This window comes from Helianthus annuus, chromosome 12 (assembly GCF_002127325.2).
Source record: "Helianthus annuus cultivar XRQ/B chromosome 12, HanXRQr2.0-SUNRISE, whole genome shotgun sequence".
In the NCBI taxonomy this organism is placed as follows: Eukaryota; Viridiplantae; Streptophyta; class Magnoliopsida; order Asterales; family Asteraceae; genus Helianthus; species Helianthus annuus.
Genome location: NC_035444.2, coordinates 108,553,934 through 108,567,226, shown reverse-complemented (window position 1 = coordinate 108,567,226; position 13,293 = coordinate 108,553,934). Strand labels below are relative to the sequence as shown.

At 35.8% G+C, this 13,293-nt stretch overlaps 1 long non-coding RNA gene across 12 annotated transcripts; it reads right to left on the bottom strand.

The window, feature by feature from the left end:
• Positions 1-10,141: 10,141 nt before the first annotated feature.
• LOC110895769 lies at positions 10,142-12,841 on the bottom strand. 12 transcript variants are annotated; one of them, XR_004875095.1, is made up of 6 exons: positions 12,454-12,841; positions 12,042-12,142; positions 11,909-11,950; positions 11,398-11,529; positions 11,174-11,260; positions 10,142-10,728 (listed from the first exon to the last, which is right to left on the bottom strand). It is a non-coding gene; the product is annotated as an uncharacterized LOC110895769 (long non-coding RNA). The 12 variants fall into 12 exon arrangements; XR_002567370.2 differs by having other exon boundaries at positions 12,053-12,142; positions 12,454-12,840; XR_002567366.2 differs by having other exon boundaries at positions 12,523-12,840.
• Positions 12,842-13,293: the final 452 nt, after the last annotated feature.

Sequence of the window (13,293 nt, the reverse complement as noted above, 5' to 3'; positions counted from 1 at the left end):
TCATTGATGTTGCCAATAATTTGATCTGGTGGATGAGATTTCAAGAAGATGAGCTCTCCTTGGTATGGAACAATGGCATTGAGTGGTGAGGGCTGCAGATGTGTATCATCTGAGCTAACCACTGTTGGTGACTTTGATGACCCACCAGTGGCTTCAAAAGGTGGTGGCATAGGGGGTAAAGGTGTGGACACATGCTGACTTTGATCCATTGTTTGAGGGCTTTTATCAACAGTGCTTGATGATGTGGTAGCAGTGTTCAATGGGCTACTTTGGTCAACAACTGTTGAGGTAGCAATGGTTGAGCTTTGACAGCTGTTTTGGACATCTGCTGCTCTTCCTATTGTTGCAGACTTTTGTTGAGGAATGATGATCTCATACCCATAGTCTGGTGATGAATTTTCTGATGGACCTGCACTGTTAGTCTTGACAGCAGTGTTTTCAAAAGTGAATTTATCAAGATCAAACAAATCAGCAGGATTTGCTGGGATTTTCATTGATGAAAGTTCATTGAACTTTACATTCAAAGTCTCCTCCACTGCTTTGGTCCGTGTGTTAAACACTTTGTAGGCCTTAGCAGTGGTTGAGTATCCCAGGTGGTATTCCATATCAATTTTGGCTGCAAACTTTGAGATAGAATCTTTTAAGTTTAAAATGAAACATGGGCAACCAAAAACTTTGAAATATGAGATTAATGGCTTTATTTTATACAACAGTTCATAAGCAGTCTTTTGATGCCTGGGGTTGATTAAAACTCTGTTTTGAACATAACAAGCAGTGTTTACTGCCTCTGCCCAAAAAGTTAATGGCAAACCTGAATCTGCAAGCATGGTTCTGGTAGCCTCAATCAAAGTCCTATTCTTTCTTTCAACAACCCCATTTTGTTCTGGTGTCCTTGGAATGCTGTACTGCCTCACAATTCCTTTTGACACACAGAAATCATCCAACTCCTTATTCCTGAACTCTGTGCCATTGTCACTTCTGAAGATTTTTACTGGAAGGTCAAACTGCTTTTCAACCTGTTTCACAAAGTCTTGCAGAATGCCTGCAGTCTCATCTTTTGAGTGTAAAAAGTAAGTCCATGTAAACCTAGAGAAATCATCAACAATAACCAAACAGTATCTCTTTTTCTTGAGACTCATGACTTTCACTGGGCCAAACAAATCCATATGAAGCATTTGCAAGCATTTGGTTGTTTTGGACTCATCATTGGTTTTGTAAGAGCTTTTATGTTGTTTTCCTTTTAAACAGGAAACACAATGCTTAGGACAGGTGAACATTTTTTGAGGTAAACCCCTTACCAGACCCTGTTTTGAAATGGCGGTGATTGTCTTAAGATTTGTGTGCCCCAATCTTTTATGCTACAGTTCTGTCTCTTTGTTTGATGCAGCTGAGAACAGGCAGGCATCAGTTCTGGGACACTCTTTTGACATATTAACAACATAAACATTGCCACTTCTTTGAGCAACAAGTTTAGTTTTGCCATTTTTGATTATTGCTTCAATCTTTTCAACCATTTCTGGTCCAACAATCCTACAACACTCCTTTGTGAAGAATGACCCATACCCCTTATCACTCATTTGTGAGACACTCAGGAGGTTGAATTTCAGATTGTCTATCAGATTGACATTTTCAAATTTTACATTTCCAGACTGAACTGTACCAGACCCCAGAACCTTCCCTTTACTATTATCCCCAAAGGATATATCACCCCCTCCATGGATTTTGAAATCTTTGAGTAGGGCTTTACATCTTGTCATGCGCCTGGAGCCTCCACTATCTACATACCAAAGACTATCTAAGCATGCAGAAGCTCCCTGCACATGAAGTAAAAGGATTAGTTCATTAAGGTCTCCAAAGCCAATAAGGCTTTGGATGGGGTCTCAACAGTGTCTGGGATGGTGGCAGATGCATGGACAGTGGTTAGCTCAGGGGTTTGAACATTTTTGGGAATGTTTTTCTCTAACCACTGTTGGGGGTCTTGGCCAATCACCTGTTGATAACCAAAAGGATGCCTGTTCACTCTTGGTTTAGAGGGCTTTTTGTAAGCCTCATAAACATGTGGGATCCTATGGTATGATGGTTGTCCTTTGCCTCTCCTGAATTGATTGGCAGGAGGTGCATCAGTCACTTGAACATCTCTTTGAACAGATGTTTGATTCAGCTGTTTTGTTACAGTTGTTTGGACTGGGACAAACAGTGGTTGTTTCTTGGTGAATTTAACAGATGATGCTGAAGAACTCAAGGATGTTTTTGTAATGTACTCATTCTTTTTCTCATCAAAGTTTTTGAGATACACACATTCCTTAGTTTTGTGATTATTTTTACCACAGATGGTGCAGCTTTCAGCAGGGACAATGACACTTGTTTTGTTTAGATCATCTACTTTTAGATGAAAACAGTCTTTTGTTAGATGATTTCTCTTTTCACAAAAATCACAAAACAGGTTTTTGATCTTTTCTCTTTTCTTCCTTTTCTCAGATTCCTTTGCAACAGAGTTCTGAACCTCTGTTGGGATATCTTTGATAGGAATGACCTTTGCTTTTGGAGCTTTTACACCATCAGTGGTTGTGAAATCCATTGGTTTGAAGTTTTCCACTCATCAGACCATGTGGGTTTAAATTGGTATTTCTCAATCTCCTCAAAAGTTGAGGATCCCACAGATCTTTCCGGAGTAATTTTGTTACCAAGTTTGTCAGTTATTTTAACCTCTTGGCCATTCTTGTTGGTTGGTATTATTTCAGATGAATCAGCTTGTTTTTCAGCAGTGTTTACAAGATCATCATATTTTCTATGTCCTATACCAAACTTGACATTACTTTCAAGCTGTTTTGCAAGCATAACCTCATACCCTTTACAAGATTCCACCCATCTTTCACAAGTGATCTGGGTGGACTCCAACTCCTTTTTGCAAACTTGGTATTTTTCTACCATAGTTTGGAGTTGAGTTTTGGTTATGCTCTACTCTTCTTTGAGACTGCTGATCTCTTTATCTTTTTCAGCTAATTTGTTTCTAAGTTCTTTTAATGACTTTTCAAATTTGACTTCATCAGACAAGACTTTATCCCTAAGGTTTTCATTTACCTCTTTAATGTTAGCAAATGAAAAATACATTTGTCTGAACACAGTTTTTCAAGAACTTGAGGTGATACCTTGGCAGCAGCCATCATGGCACAATCACATTGATGATCACCTTCATCCTCTGCTCTCCCTTCTTCCTCACCAGCTTTCTTCTCTTCTTCTTTCTCTTTGTCTTCTTTGGACCAAGGGTCAGACAGTGGTTCAATCAGGGTTTCTAAATTTTCTCCCAGCAGTAGTTCACCAGCAACTGCAGTAACCACTGCTTCAGCAACTTCATCCACTGTTTCAACACTTAGCTGTTCACCTTCAGCTTCAATCTCTTCTGGTATGGACTCTAATGCCATCAAAACAAATTCATCCTTAAAATTATCATTAGAAGCATAGAGTGCATAATTTTCATCACCAAGCTCATCAGGCAAGCTGCTCCAGTCAACATAGCCTTGGGTAAAGAAACTTTGTTGATCTGGTTGTACAACTGTTGGAGCAGCTTGTTGAGGTGCAGCAGGTTGCACTTGTGCCTGAGGGACAGGGGCTTGAACATACTGAATTTGTGGAACAGTGGTTTGAACATAATGCACAGGCACAGGGGTTGCAGCATAATGAGCAGTGTTAACATGTGCTGCAGGGGTATATTGGGTATAGTGCACAGTGTTTTATTGTTGTGGTCTAGGGTTTGAGCTAGGATGAGTAATTATTAGACCAGTGGTTTGACTCCTACATTCCCTAGCAAAATGACCTAGCCTATTACACTTGTAACACTTGATTTTTGACTTATCCAACCCCACCCTTAAATTCCCATGAAGCCCTGGGAATTTTCTCCCTGTTCTTTTGTAGAATTTGCTTGTTCTAACACTAAGCAAAGCCAATTGATGCAAAATGTCCATCTCTTCTAAGTCAGTGGGATCAAAATGTTGCAAATCATTGAGTTCAAAGCACAAGTTATCTGAAATCTAGTTTTCACTATTTGCACTGAAAGCATAATTTGCAGAGTGAGAATCAGAGTTGTTAAAATTACCAACAGCAGTTATGTCAATAAAATGATCATAACTCTGATCCTTACTGCTGCTACCAGATTCTTCCTGACCAAACAGAGCTGTGCTGCCAAATGAATAGTCATCAATAACTTTACCAGACTCTTGCAACTTCCTTTTCTGGTTTAACTCCCTTTCATAGGTCAGGAGTCTACCATGGAGTTGGGTCAGGGTCAGATCTTTGAACTCAGCTGAATTTCTGGTGACAAAAGCAATTGTGTCCCACTTTTCGGGTAATGATCTAAGGAACCTGCTATTTTGAGTTGCATTTGGAAATGTAACTTTAACAAGCCTTAGTTCACTGATGAGACAACTGAAACGTTCAAATTGTTGGGTTAATGATTCACCCTTGATGTGACAAAATGTTTCGTACTGCTGATTCAAAATTTCCCTGTTGTTTTCAATAACCTCTTTCGTCCCCCCAAATTGTTCCTTCAATGCATCCCATAATTCTTTGGCACAGTTACAGTGTAACAGCCCAGCATAGATTTCATTGGGTAATACAGAAGCTATGATGCTAAATGCTTTGGCATCGAGTTCGAACTTTTGAAAATCAGTTTCAGTATAGTTTTCAGTTGGTTTAGGAACAAACTTCTTTGCATCCTCATCACTTGGCACCATAGGAACATGAGGACCAAAAACAACAGACCTCCAACATCCAGTGTTCTGTTGAGCAAGGATGTGACCCATCCTTCTCTCCCAGATGTTGTACTCATTACGTTTAAGCATGTGTGGTTTGAAAAGAGAGCCAATGTTATTCTTATCATCTTGTGATTATGACGTCATCCTGGTTGTTTTACAGGCACTCATTAATTAACTTTAATGGTGATTAAACCTTGCTCTGTTTTTCAATGAAACGAACAAACTATCAGTATCAACGATTGCGAGCTGAACTATTTATGTCAAAATGATTGTTAAATCAAATTTGACTGTCCAAGCTCTGATACCAATTGTTAGGATCTGAGTTTGGAGTGATTGTGATTTGTGTTTAAAATAAGATGAACAATGAAAGAGTAGTGCAGCGGAAATTAAATGGAAGCAAACTTTTCACAATCAAACAGATGAAATGCTTTCAAACATATGTTCTCAACAAAGAACCAAATGCTTAAATTTATTTCAAACTTTGATTACAATTGCATGTATGCTTTGCAAACTCCCCCTCAGCCCAAGCTCAGTAATTTGTTCGTGCAGGAAGAAGATGGTGAAGAGCTAATAGAACAGTACAGAGCACTGTTCTATTTATAGGCACGCAACAAACCACTGAGCATCTAAGCTGACGTCACCATGAAAGTGACATCTAACCTCCTAATAAACTCTAACAACTGACCTATACAAATACTGCTTATGCTAACTACTGATATTACAATACATTACATAAAGTAAATAAACAACCGCTGCATCCTTCCACTGCTGTGAACCCAGCAGTACTTGTCATGATCAGCAGTGCTTGAAACAAGGCAGTAGATTGAGCAGCAGAGCTTTTAGTTCTTCATCAGTCTTTGACTTGATCAGTAGTTATAGGCCAGCAGTTTGTATGATCAGTAGATAGGAGGTCAGCAGATGTTGAAACCACTTTCAAGGGGAGAGATTTGTATGCATAACATCTACTTATTCTGGATCCACTACTCTGATCCAGTTTTGGCTTTAATTATCTGTTCCTTTGGAAGGTTTCAATCCGAACACAAGATCATCACGTACATACAAGTAAAAACTAACACAGAGCATTCATCAGTTATACAAGTTCATGCAAGTCATGCTTATCATTTAACAACAGCTAACTAACCCAGTTAACCCTTAACAGACTTAACTGAGTTCACTGTGCAGTTTAAACCCTTGACGAAACATACTTGTTTCGTCGTGACTCCCACTAGACGAAACGCCCTGTTTCGTCATAATTCCCTTTTGACGAAACTCCCTGTTTCGTCGTGATTACCCTCCGGCGAAACACACCCGTTTCGTCGAAAGGCATCAGTTACGCCGTGTTATCAGTTACACACAGAAACCCTAATCATTCTGAACAGCCGTTTTACACCAATCTCGAACAACCAGTTATCATATAACGCCGAAATCATCAATCATTAAACAGAATCATACAATCAGAATCAAGCATTCAATCAATATACACGGTTCCAATACCTAACATCCGCCCGACATGAACAACGAACCCACTCGCATACAATCACAAGTATCAGATTCAGTTTCATAGATTAACAATGGAGCATCCGTTACTTACTATTTCATAACACTTTATTTAATCGCATCATAATAAGTTTATTCGATTCACCACCTACGAACATCATCTAAATCATACAATATACATATCGACATACATGATCATCAGTCAACAAGTAAACGAGATCAAACGGCTAATCATAACATCATGGAAATCAAGTGCACCAACAATTAAGTTAAACCCTAGCAACGATCTAATCATAAGAAAAAGGGTACACTAACCTATTAAGATACGAGACTAGCAAAGGTTTCAGGAGGGCTAGAGGTTGCCGTCGCACAGGAGAGGGAGAGAGAGAGACCTTAGGGTTTAGAGATTGATAACCGATAAGCTTTTACGTAACCCTAAGTCATTATACATTCATATACACGAGTTGGGCCCTTACTGGGCTTCGGCGAAACAGGGGGCCGGCGAAACGCTCGTTTCGTCGAAGTGTGTGTGACGAAACGCACTCTTGATTTCATCGAGATTGTTAGCGGCGAAACTCATCCGTTTCGTCGAGGTTGTTAGGGGTGCAACACTTTAAGATTCTAACTTCCAAATAGGTCAGTTTAAATTACCAACATATAACACAATAATCACAATACGTTTTAACATATCACCAACGTGTACACAAAGCAAACAAGTTGTGTAAACAAACAACTTACAATAAACAATCAACTTAAACATTAACGTGCAATTAATGTGAAGATGGAATCTTGGAAACTCGAGTTGTCACACAATTGCTAACACTTGTGGCCAATATTGTCTCAATTTCTTCACTCAATCACCATAAGGTAATCACACATGTGTTTTATTACATGTTTCTAAACCATATATAAAAACTAACAACTGAAGAAACTATAATATTTCACTTCATTTTTATCGGTTTTGGTCATTTTTGTCGGTTTTGGTCCTTTTTTGCAGAATGAATAATAGGGTGTTTGTTGAGTAGAATTTCTACAAGTTGTTTGCAAGAATGATGTGAAATTGGTGGTGAAGAAGCCAATATATATTACTATCATGGTTAATGAGCGTTATTATGTGGTTATCTTGTGTTTCAGGTTAATGTATCTATTTCTTCAAAGGACAGTTCCTGTGTCGACATTGCACTTCGGTGTATGGCAACAGAGAGTGATGGATTTGGACCAAATGAACTTGCTGATGGTGGTGTTCTTGCTGCAGTTATTACAGCTGGTGTCAAAGGTATGTATAAATAAACAACTGTAAGACTAAACAAAATCAACAAATGAACTTGCCGATGGTGGTCTTCTTGCTGCAGTTATTGTATTTTATCAACTTGTCATACCAGTTTCAGTTGAATTAACGTTAACGGTTAATCTTAGTGTTTATCCTTGTCAGGTTGTGAATGACATATGGCCATGAAGAGGTTTGTATTTTTTCAACTTGTCATACCAGTTTTGTGTTGAATTAAAAGCTCTAGCTCTCTCTCGAGATTATTAAATCAAAAATTCTAATCTCGGATGGGGAAAAGGACACTATGCTACTTGTAAAAATGCTGAGGTAAAATTATTATTATTTGATGGTTTTTGTTATGGAATAGAGGAAGTAGTAATGTTCAGTGAACGTGTTGGTCAATTTGACCGGTACGCATTAGTCAACATTGTGAGTTGATTAATCTTGTGGTGAGTTTTGAATGATATCTAAGAATGGGTAGAACATTTTGTTGCTGTTAATCATTGGGTGAACTTTTATAGTAGTTTTTAATAAATAATGTGTTTCGCACATTGGCTTTTGCGATAAAACGAATCAGAGCGCCACAAGCTTTTTAAAACCAACTACTTGAGTTCGTTGTTTATGTTGGCCTTCTAAACATCTGTTCAAAACATCTATTCTAAACATCTGTTCTAAACTTTTGTTCAAGACATCTGTTCAAAACATCTGTTCAAAACATCTGTTCAAAACATCTGTTCAAAACTTCTGTTCTAAACATTTGTTCAAAACTTCTGTTCTAAACATCTGTTCTAAACATCTGTTCAAGACATCTGTTCAAAACATCTGTTCAAAACATATGTTCTAAGCATCTGTTCAAAACATCTGTTCAAAACTTCTGTTCTAAACATCTGTTCTAAATATATGTTCAAGACATCTGTTTAAAACATATGTTCAAAACATCTGTTCTAAACATCTGTTCAAAACATTTGTTCTAAACATCTGTTCTAAACATCTGTTCTAAACATCTGCTCAACATTTTTTAGTTATGGTAAGTGTTTAAGACATCTGTTCAAAACATCTGTTCTAAACATATGTTCAAAACATCTGTTGAAAACATCTGTTCTAAACATCTGTTCAAAACATCTGTTCTAAACATCTGTTCTAAACAACTGATCTAAACATCTGTTTGAGGAGGTTGCGTTCGATGAAATCCTTCATCTTTCATGATTCAGTTTTTATTATTGTCATTAAACATCCGATTAAATTATGTTATTTTGTTAATCAGTTGGTGAATCAGTTCAAGATGTTAGATGCAAAATGCAAGAGGACATTTCAGGTATTGTTCTCTGCTTCATGTTTGTTTGTAATTTACCTGTTTTTGTTGTACATAGTTGTCTCTCTGCTATTTTTTTTGTTGTCGTTGTTTTTGAGTCATGGAGATCACGGGGATCTAAATTTGGATTATAAAGGTTGATGAGTGATTTGGTTTGGTGTTGATTTGAGATGTTGACCTGTTTGTTTTTTATTATAATCTGGTTGTGATTATTTAATTGTACAGAATTGTGTACGTTAGGGTTTAGTTACCTTAATATGTTTAGATTTGGTTATTGTAGTAGCTTTTAGATAACATGTTGTGATAGGTTTTGTTTAAGTTTGTTTGATCGGTGAATAATCGTATGCAGTTTGTTACAGTTAGGGCTTTTGATTGAGTACTGTTAACTGTCTGTAATTCTGTTTATATTGTTAATTTAGAAGTAATAATGAAGGTTTGAAGTTTTAGGTCTTCTACATTTTCTGTTTAGTTGAATAAATTTTGGTGTATATGTTTGGGAATATACATGAATGTATGGCTGGATGATGGTATGGTTTAAATTATATCACTACAAAAAAGATCGCCATCTGGGACTGAAAATTTAGTCTCTGATACTCCTAAATCAGTCCTTAATGGTTATTAGGGACTGATTTTGTCAGTCCCGAGTCAGTGCTAATTACTTAGTCCTAGATACTTTCATCGGTAACTGAATTTCAGTCCCGATTGTATGACATCAACAAGGACTAATACTTAGTCTCCCATACACATAAAATCAGTTCCATCATACCATTTCATTTCAGTCTCTAATACAGTTCGTCGCTAACTGAAAATCAGTCCTTGATACCAAGCCTTTCAAGGACTGAAAATCAGTACTTAAACCTTGTATATTTTGTCCCGAATGAATCTAATTAGCTTTGGGTTCCATGACAATTCAGTCTCTAATAAGACATTGTAGAGAGTAAGAGTTAGTCCCCAATAACATACCATTTCAGTCTTTAATATAGTTTTTAGTGACTGAAAACTAATCTTAGATGTCATGTGATTTAGTCTCAAATATATTTTTTGAGGACTAAAAATATGTATCTTTTAAGTACTTTTTTAGTCCCAAATATATTCTTTTAGAGATTGAGAATTAGTCTTTGATACCATACTATTTGAGTCTTTAGTTTAACATTGAGGAACTAAAAAATAATCTTAGATATCATTATTTAGTCTCCGATATGTTTTTAGAGACTGATGATCAATCTTGAATATGTTATGCACATTCGGTAGTATGTTTACTTTTTAGGACTAATAACAGTCTTATATACAATATCATTTCATTCTCAATAAATATAACCCATAACATTATAGGATGTTATTTCTAAACTATAAAAAGTATAGAATCAAACATATAAATAAATAATACTTGGTAGATTTGTTCTAAACTTCAAAACATTAATCAATACAGCATTAACAAAATAAGTTTGAACTATCTCACCTCCTAGATCAAACTGTTATGGTCATTGAGTTGCTCATCCAAATCATTTGCTTCACTACTGATAATACGTGTGGATAATAAGCTCTCAAAATCCAAAAACTTTGAGGGCGTGAACATTGACAATTTTTCATATTTTCCATTGCTTTGTTTCAATTCCTCTTCTAGTGAAGCAACCTGATTTCGAAGTGCTTCGGTCTCGCTTGAAGGTGGTTGAGACGATCCAGCTTCCGATGTAATCCAAAAATCTTTTCATTTCTGATCTTAGACTTCTTTGATGGTTCCAACCTTCTTGACTCTGACAATTACATTTCATCTCTGATCTTGCCGATTGAGGATTAGGTTCTTCTTACAATATAGGTCGAAAAGTGTGAATCCCGCCATTTTAAATACACTATTGGCTATCAAGTGAGAGCCCTGTTAACTTCCTCCAATCACCATATTTCTACATAATTAAATTTTAACATACATGTTAGAACCCAAAAAAATAAACAAATAATTCACTTATGATATTATGATTTGTAAATTAAATTTAGCATACTCAGCTGAGTTTTTTACTAACTCCAAATAGTTACACAGATGGTTCCTATCTTTTTCTCATCGAAAATCAGATTTTGCTTTTAATTTATATTGTGATTCATCTCAAACGGGTCAACTGGGTGGAAACAAGACGAAAGTTTTCCAAACTGTATCTTCAATAAATGCAATTACCCTAATAGTTTTACTCAAATATTTAGATTTCTATAGCAATAGCAATGCTTTGTAATCATTAAAACAAACTGGTCAATTATAAAAAAAAATGTGTTTGAAGTTTGACCCAATTCTATTCGTTACCCGACCCAAACATTTTGTCATCTCTAGTATTATTGTTAAACTTTTTGACTATTTACCTTCTTTACACCTCTGATCATCTTTGCCATGTTCTTTCTTTCCTTCAATTGCGTTTTTGACTTCTCAACTTTGGTGTCCAAACAATTCTACAAAACTAAAAGATATATGAAAAACAAAGAAAAAGTAACAATACATAACATATAGATAAACACTACTTGAAGTTTAGTTTGAATGAACCAAAAAATGCAACATTAGTGAAAAAAATATGAGTAAGATATCTAACCAGACAAAGCCTGTATTTTGGTTTATGATTATTTACATTTTCAACGGAATCATAGATCAATCCCACCCGGTTGATTTACCACCACCAAACTGAGTTCTGAACATGAGTATAGAGATGGCAATTTAATTCAGCCTGAAAAGAAAAAAAGGATTAAAAAATCATTTTATGTTATCAACAAATTCTTCAACCTCCCACCCTTTTCCAATTAGATGTGACAACTGCAACCCACTGGTGTTAAAATATATCCACTCGGGTTGTACCCTTATTCAATTATGGTAACACATCAACTGAGTAAAACCAAAAGGAGCTGGTTAAAACCAGAAGCGATCACTGTTTTGAAAAAATCCGGTATAATTTTTTCAGCAAATTATATATTTTTCAAATTCTATATTATATGAAGTAGGATCTCTTATTAATTTGTAGTGATCAAAGCCTTTTATTCCACATTACCCAACCCCTCTGGCTTTTACTTATAACTGAAATGAAAAGATCTAAAGGTAACTCGTGGAACCTTGGATACATTGGGCCATCATGGATGAACCATGTAGACCACCTACATGAACACAACAAAAAAAAATTATTGTAAAAATGGTTCTTAAAACAACTGTTAAAATTAAAAACATAGCAATTGAACATGAACTCACGAATTGCTTACTTGAAAGAAGCAAGTTTGTCAATAACTTACTTGTACTGTTCGTCACTGCCTCGGTATCCTTCATTTTTATCCTTCATTTTTAATATAAATCTTAAAAAAGAAGAAACACTAAATTAGATTTAATTAGACATGTATAAATATTTGAACATGAATGAAACCTAGAAAATCAGACATATAAAACTAGACTACAATCATTAAGCAGCATGTATCCAGATTATAAAGAACAAAATAAATAAATAAATAAATAAATAAATAAATAAATAACACACACTAACAAACAAAATCCAATTTCTTCTATCAAATGGCCTATCCAAATACCCAACCCAATATGCCATAAACGAGCAAAATTCAATTTCTTCTTTGCACAATATGAATCACATATTATATAACAAACAACTTACATCATACTCCAAGTTTCCAAAACAAACAAGTTTCTGGATTAAAAAATAGAAAGCTTAAAAAGAATTAACTGTCCATAAATGGCAAAGTTAGAGCGCTGACTGTAAAATCCATTGCGGAACGCAACAACGATTCGTACGTTCTTCAACGGTCACTTCCAATCTTCCCTCGTTTCGCCGTCCCTGTCGTTCATCGTTCACCCTCTCTATTTTTGTAACAACGACCACACAACCGCAGTTCACTGTTATTAGGGAAATGAGAAGTAACAAATTAGGTGGGAAACGAGAAGTGGGGAAATGGATCAACCAGAGAGAAGAAGACTAATTGGAATTTGGGAGAAGGAATGTGTGGTTGCAGATCCAAATATTGGGAGGGAAGGAGGAGCGGGAACATTTTTTAACTGAGCGGGAATTTGAATAGTTTTCAGAAAAATACAAAACATATGCATCCAATAAATATAAATATTATAAATTAAAAAATAGAAATTAAACTATTTTTATTTTGGGTGCAAATGAGTCGAGTCTTAGCTCTACTAGCTCTACTTAACTCGACTAGGGTTGAGCTAAGCTTTGTTTCTAAATCTCAAGTTTGGCTCGTAGGTAGTTTCTCAAGCTCGAGCTCGGTCCAGGCTCAAACAGTTTATTATTCATTAAATAAGTTATATTAATAATTATTTTTTCATGATTTGGTAAATACTGGTTAAATATATAAATATAATAAATTATATAATGATTATATAAATATTGGGTTTTTCAAGCTCGAGCTCGGTCCAGGCTCAAACAGTTTATTATTCATTAAATAAGTTATATTAATAATTATTTTTTCATGATTTGGTAAATACT